The sequence below is a fragment of the Rhinolophus hipposideros genome, assembly GCF_964194185.1.
Source record: "Rhinolophus hipposideros genome assembly, chromosome: 9".
Classification (NCBI taxonomy): Eukaryota; Metazoa; Chordata; class Mammalia; order Chiroptera; family Rhinolophidae; genus Rhinolophus; species Rhinolophus hipposideros.
Window position 1 is genome coordinate 8,487,281 of NC_138055.1, and position 13,062 is coordinate 8,500,342.

The 13,062-nt window shown below is 39.7% G+C and overlaps 1 protein-coding gene and 1 pseudogene across 2 annotated transcripts in view; one reads left to right on the forward strand and one right to left on the reverse strand.

Annotated features, from left to right (window-relative positions):
* The window catches only part of FAM227A (family with sequence similarity 227 member A), a 45,033-nt gene extending 36,165 nt beyond the window's left edge, over positions 1–8,868 (forward strand). Inside the window, exon 15 of the mRNA XM_081060505.1 lies at positions 8,754–8,868. The gene's annotated coding sequence lies outside the window, so the exon portion shown is untranslated. The remainder of the gene's footprint in view (positions 1–8,753) is intronic.
* On the reverse strand, positions 136–669 carry LOC308502504 (small ribosomal subunit protein eS24-like; annotated as a pseudogene). Its single transcript has 2 exons — positions 505–669; positions 136–368 (listed from the first exon to the last, which is right to left on the reverse strand). The product of its transcript is annotated as a small ribosomal subunit protein eS24-like (transcript).
* Positions 8,869–13,062: the final 4,194 nt, after the last annotated feature.

A 13,062-nucleotide genomic window follows, 5' to 3' on the forward strand; every position in this document is an offset into this window, starting at 1 on the left:
AACAATGTAAAAATTCTTCCCCCCCCCCCCACATAAAAGTTCTTAGTTTATTAGTCCTCTCATGAAAAATCTGCTCCATCACCACAGATAAAGTCACTGAGGAATCTTTACTCCTTCTGGCGTCCAATCTCCACCTCACTTTTTGCCAGCACCAGCAGTGGCTGTTGCAGTACCCTAACTTTCTTCATTCTGTGCTTGCGTTCCTTTTGATGTTTTCTTGAGGTCTTTTTCTTCTCTCATAGGCCAGGTCTTGCAATTCTGTTTGTGTTCATTTTTCTTTGCATAATCTAGGAAATCATAAATCGTGCCAAAGCTAGTTGTCTTGCCACCACCAAAATGGGTTCTGAATCCAAATACAAAGATGACATCTGGGGGTGGCCGGTTAGCTCAGTTGGTTAGAGCATGGTGCTGATAACACCAAGGTTGCTGGTTCGATCCCCGTATGGGCCATTGTGAGCTGCGCCCTCCTAAAAAAAAAAAAAAAAAAAAAAAAAAAAGAGACATCTGGTGTGGTCTTGTACATTTAGGCTAGTTTTTCCCGAATTTCTGTCTTAGGCACTGTGGCCTTCCCAAGGTAAAGGACGTCGGTGACCATCTGTTTCCGTTGATGTAGTCCGTTGGTCCATTGGTCATGAACTTCCTGGTATGGATAGTTACTGTGTCGTTCATGATGTTGGCCGATGCTCAAGCAGCCAGGGAGGAAAAAAGCTAAGAATTCTCAATACATGGAAAAGAATACATAAAAGTTCACTTGCTTTTATGTGTTACTCAATTCTCATTTTATTTTTTTATTATTAATGGAAGTAGAAAGAGCTACCAATGATTTTGTTTCCTCTGTGCTAAGCATTTGTACTTTATGAACTGTGTGAGTCAGAGCCCTTTCATTGCAAATACCAGGAAACCAGCTTTAGGAACATCTAGTGGCTTCAGTAACCGGGAAGGCCCTGATGAGTTGGCTGCAGGCACGTTGGACCTAAGGTCTCCATGATATTTTCAGGTTCTCTCTCCCTCCTTCTCTTGACCCTTTTTCCCTCTGTGTGCTGGGTTGTTTTTCAAGCTGCCTCTGTTCTCAGAGAAAGAAAGAGGCCATGGACAGCCCCAAGCCTTGCAGTACGTGATCTAAAAGGACTCTATCCACCAAACCTCACAAAAGTCTCTGATGGCTCTGCTTGGGTCATGGCCTCACACGTCCTGTCTGTACCAACACTGTGTCAGGAAGAAGCAGTGCTACGATGAGCCAGACCCGAGTGACCCTGTGACATGGGGCAGAATGGGTGAGATACCATCAGACATAGACAACATGCCCACTTTATTTATGGCTCACCAAAACCCTATTACATAACATCACTCCCATTTTACTGAGTAGAAAACTGAGGCACAGAGATGCCAGTAAACATTGACTGAAGACCTACTATGCCAGGCACCAAGGATACAAAGAAATAAATAAGTTAAAGTTCTTACAGTCTAGGAGGAGGAAAACGATATATAAATAGGTACCATGTAACAAATTGCATAGATCCTAAGAGAGAACTTCAAAAGGGAACACAGTAGGAAGTGGTCAGCTCCTTTTGTTTGCCAGGCAAGACGGAGGGGAAGGATGACTTGGCACTCTAGGCAGAGAGCTGCTCAAGCCAATTTGCAGAACTAAAGGCAACCAGCCTGCCATTGGGTCTGGCTGGTTAGAGAGTGAGGGAGAGTTGAGGAGGGAACAGAGGGGCATCAAGAGGTCTTACATACTTCATCTGGATTCTGCTGTCCTGTAGCCCATAGGCAGCCATCCAAGTCTACTCTGGAACTTAATATTCATTATTCTAAATAACATGCTTACATATGTATTTCTTGATTTTTTTTCCTTTTAAGACATTATCTGTTGATAATTTTTTTCAGAATGCTAAGAGCTATCAAAAACTAAGCAGCATTATTTTCCATATTCTCAAATGTATCATCTATATCCTATTAATATATCCTGTTAGCCAATGTGATCAGACCAAGGACGAATGCCGTTTGCTGCTTATTCTTTTTCTCTCCATTGAAAGCAGAGGCAGACGCCAAGGTTAAGAAAAAGTTGTGGCAGAAGATCCTAAAAGTGAGGATATGCTCTATTAATTTCTTCTTTTTTTATATCTTGGAGTGCTCCTTCTCAGGCCCTTGTCTTCCTCTAATCTGGACTGGTGTGCTCTAGGTATGCTCATGTTATCATCTCGGTGCTTTTTTCACCATCATCTTAGGACTTCCATCTGTCAACTTTACTTTGTTGGCGTCTCTGTTTCCCATGTCATGTGTCTTCCTTTTTCTAGTTTTACTTCCTTATTTTGTTGGAGCACATTTCCTAGTAGCTCTTGAAGAAAAGATACCTGGGAGTCCCGCGGGGGATGGTGGGCTCTGTCCCCTGCAACTAAGATTGAACACGGCACCTTGAGCTGAGCTGCTGCTGAGCTCCTAGATGGCTCAGTCGGTTGGAGCGCGTCCTCTCAACCACAAGGTTGCTGGTTCCAACTCCCGCAAGGGATGGTGGGCTACGCCCCCTGCAACTAGCAAAGGCAACTGGACCTGAAGCTGAGCTGCGCCCTCCACAGCTAAGATTGAAAGGACAACAACTTGACTTGGAAAAGTCCCGGAAGTACACACTGTTCCCCAAAAAAGTCCTGTTCCCTTTCCCCAATAAAATATTTTTTTAAAAAAAAGAAAGTCAATTTGCCACAGAATTTTGAAAATTAAAAAAAAAAAACCCACAAAAAAACCTTTTTTCCTACCTTCTAGTTTTTTTGTTGAAAAGTCTGATATCATTCTGATTCCTATGGCCTCTCTGTTGTATGTCACCTTTTTTCCTGTGGAAGGTTTTAGGATATTGTCTTCACCACTAGCGTTATGCAGTTTCACAGTTATGTGCCTTGGCATCAGTCTTTTTCTTAATATGTTTCATTGAGGTTGGGGAGCCCTCTTAGACAGGAGAGTAGTGTCCTCCAATTCTGAGAATTTTGATTATTTCATCATTTCCTCCCTTTCCTAGCTCTGTTTTTCTGGATTATACTTAGTTGTTGGAGCTCCTGGACTGATTCTCTAATTTTCTTATCTTTATTCTCCTATTGGCATCTGTACGAATTTCTGTCCTACTTTCTAAGAGGGTTTCCTACATTTTATCTTCCAACACTTCTTTTAATTTCAAAAATTCTATAATATGATTCATTTCCTAGAGTGAGCTCTTTCTTATGTTTTGGCTGTTCCTTTTTCATAGACTCCTCTTCTTTTTCATGGGTGTGATATTGTCATCTATAACTGAGGATATTAATGGTTTTTTTTAAAGTTTCTTCTGACCCCCCATATTATTTCTGTGGGTATCTTTCTTGGATACCTTTTTATGTATTTTGTTTATTTGCTTGTTTTGAACACACTTTCATCTTTGAGTTTTCCTTAAATTATTGATGATCCTGGGCTGTCTTCATATTTAAGAGAAAAGCTCTAAAAAACTGACAGGGGAAGTATCAGAGGCATAGCTTCTCAATTGGTGGGCTCTCTCTTTTTCTGGGACTGGGAAGCAAGCCAGCTTTCTCACTGAGAGACCCTCAAATATCAGCATCTCTGCCACTTTTCTCAGAAGCAGTTCAGTTTCTTAGAAGAAGAATCCTCCTGTCATTTGCCTGTGGGTCATATGCCTGCCTAATGACATTCTGGAAACAGAGAAAAGAAATGGCGATAGGGATCCTGCATCTAGTAGGCAGACTTCCACTTAACTTTCTTTATTTTCTACTAATTTAGTATCCCCAAGCCTAAAGCCTATTTATTTCAAGTTCTGCAGAAAACAAAATCTTCAAATTTTCATTTGACTTTCTGAACAACTCTTTGAGATAATGTATAAGTTAGGATTATATTTAGTCAAATATAAAGATGAAAAATAAGAAATTACAGTGGCACAAAGGTTGATTCTCACACATAAAAGAAGTCTGGAGGTACACAGTGTAGCTTGAAATGGTGCTTCTAGGCCTTGAGGGACCCAGTCTCCACCCTCCTAACCCTTGGCTTCCTTCGTTGGGGTTCCTTATAGGCCATGAAGATGGCTGCTGGAGTTCCAGGTATGCGGTCTGTTTTGTAGACCAGCAACTAAAGGAAGGGAAGAAGAGAGCTAAACCCATTCTCATTCTCTCTCTCTCCCCTCTCTCCTCTCTCTTTAAAAATACTTTTTTAGAAGCAAAATTAAGAGTAAAGTACAGATGTTTCCCATGTACACACATGCAGAGCCTCCTCCATTATCAACAATCCTGACCTACAATCCAACCTGAGTGGAACATTTATTACAATTGGATGAATCTACGTTGACACATTATAATCACTCAAAGTCCAAAGTTTATATTAGAGTTCACTTTTTTTTTTTTTAAATTTTTACTGGGGAACAGTGTGTTTCTCCAGGGCCCATCAGCTCCAAGTCGCTGTCCTTCAATCAAGTTGTGGAAGGCGCAGCTCAGCTCCAAGTCCAGTTGCCATTTTCAAACATCAGTTGCAGGGGGTGCAGCCCACCATCCCATGCAGTAATTGAACTGGCAACCTTGTTGAGAGCTCCTGATCTAACCAACTGAGCCATTTGGCCGCCCCTCCGGAAGCTCAACAGCAGCTCATTGTCTTCAATCTAGTTGTGGAGGGTGCAGCTCACTGGCCCATGTAGGAATCAAACTGGCAACCCTGCTGTTCAGAGCTCGCTCTCTAACCAATTGAGCCAGCGTGCTGCCCTATAGTTCACTCTTGGTGTTATCCATTCTATGAGTTAAGACAAAATGTATAATGATATGTATCTATTATTATAATATCATGCAAAATATTTTCACTGCCCTAAAAATCCTCTGTGCCCTACTCCATCAAACCCACGACAACCAATGATCTGTTTATTGTTTCCATAGTTGTGCCTTTTATGTCATATAGATGGAATCATACAGAATATAGCCTTTCAGATGGGCACTATGCATTTAAGGTTCTCCATGTCCTTTCATGTCTTGATAGTCCATTTCTTTTTAGTGCTAAATAATAGTCCATTGTCTGGAGGTACCACAGTTTGTTTATCCGTTCACCTACTGAAGGACATCTTGGTTGCTTCCAAATTTTGGCAATTATGAATAAATATATTACATTTGGTATTGTCATTTGATTTTGGCCATTCTAATAGGTGTGTAATGGCATCTAATTGTTTTAATGTGCATTTCTGTGATGACATGATGTGGAGCATCTTTTCATATGCTTATTTGCAATCTGTATCTCTTCTTTGGTAAGATATCTGATAAGGTCTTCGGCCCATTTTTTTAAAGATTTTATTGGGGAAGGGGAACAGGACTTCATTGGGAAACAGTGTGTACTTCTAGGACTTTTTTCCAAGTCAAGTTGTTGTCCTTTCAGTCTTAGTTGTAGAGGGCGCAGCTCAGCTCCAGGTCAAGTTGCTGTTGCTAGTTGCAGGGGGTGCAGCCCACCACCCCTTGTGAAAGTCGAACCGGCAACCTTGTGGTGGAGAGCCCACTGGCCCAAGTGGGAATCAAACTGGCAGCCTTTGGACTTAGGAGCACGGAGCTCCAACTGCCTGAGCCACCAGGCTGGCCCCCCATTTTTTAATTAAGTTGTAAGGTGAAAACCTAACTGATTGATTTTAGATTTTTCTTCCTTTCTAATATATACATACAATGCTATAAATTTCCTTCTAAGTACTGCTTTCAGCATCCCACAAATTTTGATAAGTTGTGTTTTCATATTCATTTAGTTCAAAATATTTTTAAATTTCTGTTGAGATCTCTTCTTTTACCCATATGTTATTCAGAAGTACATTGTTTAATCTCCAAGTATTTGGGGATTTTCCAGCTATCTCTCTGTTAACTGATTTTTATTTGATCCATTTTGGTCTGAGAACAGACATTGTATGATTTTTATTCTTTTACATTTGTTAAGGTATATTTTTTGGCCTGGACTGTGGTCTATCATGGTGTATGTTACGTGTGAGCTTGAGGAAAATGTGTATTCTGCTGTTGTTGTGTGATGTAGTCTATGGATGTCAATGATATCCAGTTGAGTGATGGTACTGCTGAGTTACGTCCTTACTGATTTTCTGCCTGCTGGATCTGTCCAATTCTGATAGAGGGCTTTTAAAGTCTCCAACTATGATAGTGGATTCATATATTTGTCCTGCAGTTCAACCAGTTTTTGCCTTGTGTAGTTTGACATTCTATTAGTAGGAACATACACAGGAAGAATTATGCCTTTTTCTGATGTTCTTCACTAAGAGAGCGTCGCCTCTGGTGGCATGCTACTTCCATAGTAACTTCAGGCCACTGGGAATGGTTTGTAACTTATCTAATATGAGGATTTAATTAATGAATACAGTTAAGTAAAATAGCAGGGAATTATTACCACTATCATTAGTTATAATATTAATATTATCAGTAGCATAATTGCTATTAGTAGTAATATCAGTATCACTTTGATAGTATTCTCCTGTTTTCTTTTTTCTAGAATACCAGTTATTGACATGCTGGACCCTTTGGGTTGACTTTGCTATTAATTTAATTTCATTTCTCTTATGTGTTCCTGTTATACTTTCTGGATAATTCAATTTAGTTTATCTTTCAACACTAATATTAATATATTTGGTAATTATGTTTTTAATTTTTAAGGGCTCTTGTTCTACTGACTGTTCCTTTTCATTGCATTCTGTTCTTGTTTTATGGATGCAATTCTCCTTGATGTTCTCTAAGAATATACATTCAAGTTTGAGGATTTGTTCACCTTTTATCATTGTTTATTTGTTTTTAATTTTCTTTTGTTTGATGAATTTTCTCGTACTGCAAAGTAACTTTTTAAATTTGTTTAAGTTGGACTTTCTCTTTAATTTTGTAAGCACTTACCAAATATGTAATGATTCATGATTTTCTGTTTATACTTAATTAAGGCCACACTAGAATTATTGATGGAGGACTTTGGGTATATAATACAACTTGCTCCTTGGTTTCCTCTCCAGACCTATACACCTTCATGCATATTCTGGGTGTGACTTACTTCTCTACAACACTTCTTCGAGTGTATATACTTTCTGATTCCAGAAATCTACAGAAACAAGTGCTAAGCAGATGTATTCCTCACATTCACTTCATTTTTATGAGTTTACACACTTTTGTGTTTCTTCAGTCTCATTATAATGTGGTCACAAGAGGAAGTGATTATAAACATATGAGCTTACTACACTATCAAAAAAAGATTGTCTTTTTAGGAGAATTGACCCCTTTATCATTATATAATGCCCTTCTTTATCCCTTATAACTTTCCTTGCTTTGAAGTCTGCTCTGTCTGAAATTAGTATAGCTACTTCTGCTGTCTTTTGATTAGTGTTGGCATGGTATACTTTTCTCCTTTCATTTACTTTTAATCTATAACCCCATTCTCTTTTAAGAGGCATTCCAAGAAGCCCCAAACAACATTCCCACTTACGTCTCATTGCTAGAATCATGGCTACCACACCTTCTTTCTTTTTTAGAAAATTATTTTAAAAAACATTTCAAATGTTCTTTTATAAGTATATAATAATTATTATTAATTTATCATATTATAGAGGTATAATTTACCATAAATTTGCTCATTTTAAGGGTACAAGTCATTGATTTTTTAGTAAATTTACACAGTTTTGCACCAATTACTACAATCCAGTTTTTCAACTTTTTCAAAAAGTTCAAAAGCTCTTTCCCCAGAAAGATCCCTCATGCCCATTTGTAGTCAATCCCATATCTCCCCTCCCTTTTTAATAACCTCCCTGGAAGTACCATATCACAGCACCACTTTATTTTAAGAGCCAGATATTAGTCACATGGTGATAGTAGTTTCAGAGGAGGCTGGGAAATGTCGTTTGTTTGTTTGTTTCTTTGTTTGTTTATTAATCTGGGCTCATTGCTGTCTTAAACAAAACCTGGCTCCGATGCTAAAGAAAAAGTGGAGAGTGGATGATGGGTTGGTAACTAACCATCTCTATCACAGATAGATGGTATTATACTCTCCATTTTAGAAATGAAGAAACCAAAGCTTAATGAGCTGAGAAATTTACCCAAGGAAATCATCCGATATTAAACCTAATTTGAATTTTCCTTCGAACCAGAAAAAGACCACAATTTTTTATAATAGCTATTTAGCTTGAGACCCACCTGTTTGAATCTTATAGGATCAATGGTGACTCATTAACAGTCTTTCTGATACTCATCTTAGATTCACAAACATATAAAAAGCCAGCTCAGTCTAATTTACTGATGTTATTGTTGTTCCATCAGACTTGACTATACCCTAACTAGTTCTTACTTTCACTAACCCTTAGTTGACCTTAAAACCCAGCTCAGGCATCACTTCTAGGAAATCTTCCTTGACTTGCCTACTCAGGGTACCCATTATGTGCCCTAAACTTTCCTGATCACACTCCACAGAATTTAGCCTACTTTAGTCATAGATTTGCTTGTCCATCTCCCTAGACTGAAGATTTGTCCTTGAGGTCAGGAATCTTGTCCTGGATTTTCCCAGTGCCTAATCCAGTGCCTGGCACGCAACAGGCCCTGAGCTTGGAACATAAATGAAGAAGTCATGGTGGTGTGTTCAGCCCTCTGCTTCAGGTGTCTGCTACTGCCAATGTGATTGGTTGATTTGTAAACTTTTTCTTTCAACACCTATTGAGATTCCAGTGAAAACTTTGAAGAAATTACACTGAATTTTTGAGCTAATTTTTGTTGATGTCCTTTTTGTTTGCCCCACAGGAAGGAAAAGGCGGAAGAAGGGAGACAGGATTTAAACTACTCTCACTTGTCACTTTCAAGCTCTGATGAATTCTCTTCCCCAGGACAAGAAAGCTCCTCTGAAGTCTCCCTTCAGGTACATTTCAGGTACAGTAGAACAACAACAGGAGAAAAAGTAAATTGTGGCCGAAGACTAAGAAATAGAAATAACTATTCCCAGGAAAGAGGAAAGAGTCATTATAGTTTTTCCTAGGCTGATTGAAAAACAGGAGTGGGAATTTTTTGCTTGGGTCATTACATTTACTCTTTTACCCATTATTTCATATAAAACATGATAGCTAACAAAATCTAATGTATAATATGATAATACTGGCTGCCATTTGTTAACTGGTTTCTCTGTGCCAAGCAGTAAGCTACACACATCAGCAACATGACCTCATTTTAACCTTCATAACAGCCATCTGAGGTAGAGATGATCCACTGCAATTTATACAGCAGCTAGCCCAGGTTTGGAAAGGATTCAAAAGTTCCCTGCAGTGGACACTAGGTAAATAACTGTAGCTGAGACACACTCCCTATTTTCAAGGGACTCACAGTTTGGTAGAAAGAGATCTATCAACAAATAAATGCTATAAGTTCCATAGGTGCTGTTAGACAGACGGGACAAAGAACCCAACAGCCTGGAGCCACGTGGAAACATTTTACAGAAGTCGTGGGCCTTGACCTGAGTCAGGTGGTTGCCAGGCAGAAGGCAGGGGCTGAGAAAAGAGGCCAGCATTCTCAGTGGATGGAGCAGAGGAGGGAAAACTCAGAGGTAGGAAGCAGCATGGCAGGAGCTCAAGAAAGTGTGTGAGGGGCTTCCAGGGATGGTGAGTGTGGAGAAGACCCCTGGACAAATCATGAAGGGATTTCCATGAAGTACTGTGTTTTCTAAGTCGTGGAGAGCCACTGGAAGACATTAAACAGGGAAACCACATGGTCAAATTTGGATTTTAAAAGTTCTGACGGCAGATGGTGGTCTTCACCAAGGAGTGTGTATGTATTGTGGAGGATTTGCAGTCTCCCACAAATGTTTACCTCGTATGGAACTCTGGCCATACCTCTGGATCATAGTCCCCAACTTTCTGGATCTTGTCTCTCTCTCTCTCTCTCTTTCTCTCTAAAACATTTATGAGAACTCAGCCACTAATAATATATTAATTATTCAGAAGTCATACACACACACACACACACAAACAGAGACATATATTTGGTCCTATACTGATATAGTATGTATACTATAAAACATGCAGAAAAAAAGAAATTAAAAAGGATGAGATAATAATAGTAGAAGTTCTAGTATCTTCTCTTCATAATGAGTCCATTGTGGATCCATGTGGTAGGGATGACTACTCTAGAAGAGCCCCATGTAAACATTAATCAGGTAAAGGCGTTATCGTTCAGTTTCTCCCACAGGAAAAAATGAAGCAGTAGAAGGAGCTTTGACTCTAAAAAGATCTGGGGTTTTGAATATTTTGCCTTGCCCCGCTTTGTGACTTTAAGTCAAGTTTCCTAAGTTCTCTTGGCCTGTTTCCTTGGCCATAAAAATGTGATGGGTGTTACGTATGAATGATCTAACCCATATAATGAGCCTGGCATAGAAACTGCCAGTAATTAACAGGCATCATTTTTTTCCCCCTAAAATTCCTGACATTCCGTACTTCAGGAAGCCTTCGAGCATGCCTGCTTCAGAGCACAGGCCTAGCCGAGCCCAGGACTCTGGGCTAGCTTACCTTGTAGGGCAGTCCTTACCCTGCTCACTCACTATTGGGCACTGAAATGATGTAACTCCAGAAAACGCACAAGTTCTCACCCACAGGGAAGAACCTCCAAGCTCCAAAAGTTACATTCGGGAGGGCACAGCCTGGGTCCAGTGAATTTCTTACAAGAAAAACTAGACCGATCACATTTTAGAACTTTGCCTCTCTATACTTGTGAAGTTAGGAATAAATCCTCTTGGAAGGTCACACTGATTTTAAATTTTTTGTTTTTATTTTAATTAAAATAATACATATTTATCTTTAAGAATCAAATAGAGCTGCCTGTCTATTTGATTACTTCTCGGCATCTCCGTTTCCTGATGTGTAAAATAGTATGTATAGTATAAAGTTGTTATGAGGATCAAACTGGTTAACATTTATAAAGCACTGAGAACAATGCTTGATGCAAAGTTAGCATAAGTGCTTATTAAATTATCTGATCAATGGTTCTACAAAGCTTGTTACAAAAAAATTATACTCCCCGGGATCCCTTTTCCTATTCTCCAGCAACAACACGTTCTACTTTCTTAACTGATTGTTCTGGTATTTGTTTTCCTCTTTATGTCTGAATCTCATGCTGCTCTGCTCATGATCTTTCAGTGTTAGGCTTCATCTATGGAGTTCTCAATAGGAAAGGCGAGGACTAGGCTCTGTCTCACATGCACACCTTCCCATCTCCCATCCTCCCTATGGGTTTCTGTTGTGATCTTGGTTGGATCATGAATCAGCATAATTATACCATCAGTACCATTGCCATGAGCCACGGAGTGTACTGTGGTTATTTTTCTTTTCTTGCAAAACTATTTGCCATCCCTGGAACTAAGTCTCTTTTTCAATCTGCCTGTTTTCTCGTTTTTTCCCCCTTTATGTACAGGTCTGACAATTAAGTTTGTGAACTTGTTGCAACAATGTTGCTAACTTTTTTTGATATCAGAGGGATTATTCTTTATGAATTTGTACCAACTGGACAAACGTTTAACCAAGTTTATTATTTGGAAGTGCTGAAAAGGGTGCGTGAAAAAGTTAGACGACCTGAACTTTTTGCCAACAATTCATGGCTTTTGCCTCACAGCAATGCACCAGCTCACAGGGCACTGTCTGTGAGGGAGTTTTTAGCCAGAAAACAAATAATTGCATTGGAACACCCTCCCTACTCACCTGATCTGGCCCCCAGTGACTTCTTTCTTTGCCTGAAGATAAAGGAAATATTGAAAAGAAGACATTTTGATGACATTCAGGACATCAAGGGTAATACGACGACAGCTCTGACGGCCACTGCAGAAAAAGTTCCAAAATTGCTTTGAAGGGTGGACTAGGTGCTGGTGTTCGTGTATAGCTTCCCAAGGGGAGTATTTCAAAGGTGACCATAGTGATATTCAGCAATGAGGCATGTAGCATTTTTCTAGGATGAGTTCGTGAACTTAATTTTCCGACCTCCAGATGCAATTTGTCTCCAGATTCTCCCTTGGTTGTACAAATCTCTCAGTACAATTATTTTACATAATCTATCAATTTCACCTTTATTTCCCTGACTTGCTTCACTCCTGATGGTTGATTTCTAGGCTATATGTTGGGGATTCCCTTCTTCATTCTCTTGATCACACCGGTTTTTAAATCTGTTTCTGTTTGTGTCTTTATGGTTCATCCACAGAGAGGTGATCAAGAAGTTGAAACCAACGGACAAAAAGAAAGTATTCTTTCTCAGCTTCTCGCCTTCCAGCTTACCTGAATAAATCCTTGTCCAAGAATTGGGAGAACTTTTTGGATGAAGCCTATGCATGTTGTGGAGTTTAATCTAAAACAAAAACTACAAACCAAACAAAATAATAATAATACTGCAACACATCTAGTCATTTCTAGTCCATGGGACAAAGAGTATTGAAGTTCATGTCTACCTGGGCCAGAGTCAGGATTTAAATTGAAACTAAGTCACTTCATTCACTCATGCATTTACTTACTAGTTCTTTTTTTTGTTATTGGGGAATATTGGGGAACACTGTCTCTCCAGGGCCATCAGCTCTGAGTTGCTGTCCCCCAACCTAGCCATGGAGGGCGCAGCTCAGCCCCAAGTCCAGTCGCCGTCCCCAATGTTTAGTTGCAGGGGGCGCAGCCCACCACCCTATGGAGGAATCGAACTGGCAACCCTGCTGTCGAGAGCCAGCGCTCCAACCAACAGAGCCATCCGGCCTCTCTTACTTACTTACTAGTTCTTTCATGCACTTGTTTAATAATAACACCATGGAATGTATAATATTACTATATAACATAGCAATAGTAATCATAGGTGACGTCATATATTGAGTACTTACTATGTGGTGAGTGCTCTGTTAAGTTCTTTTTCGACGTTATCTTGGTTAATCCTCCTGGGGGCCCCCTGAAATGGTGCTGTTACTCCATTTGTCCTTAGAGGACACTGGGGCTTGGAGAGATTGAGCAAACCTTCACCGGGTGTCTATTCCATATCATGCTTGGACTAGTTCCTGTGCTTACAGAGATGAATAAAACCAGAGTCCCTGACCTTAAGGGGCTCA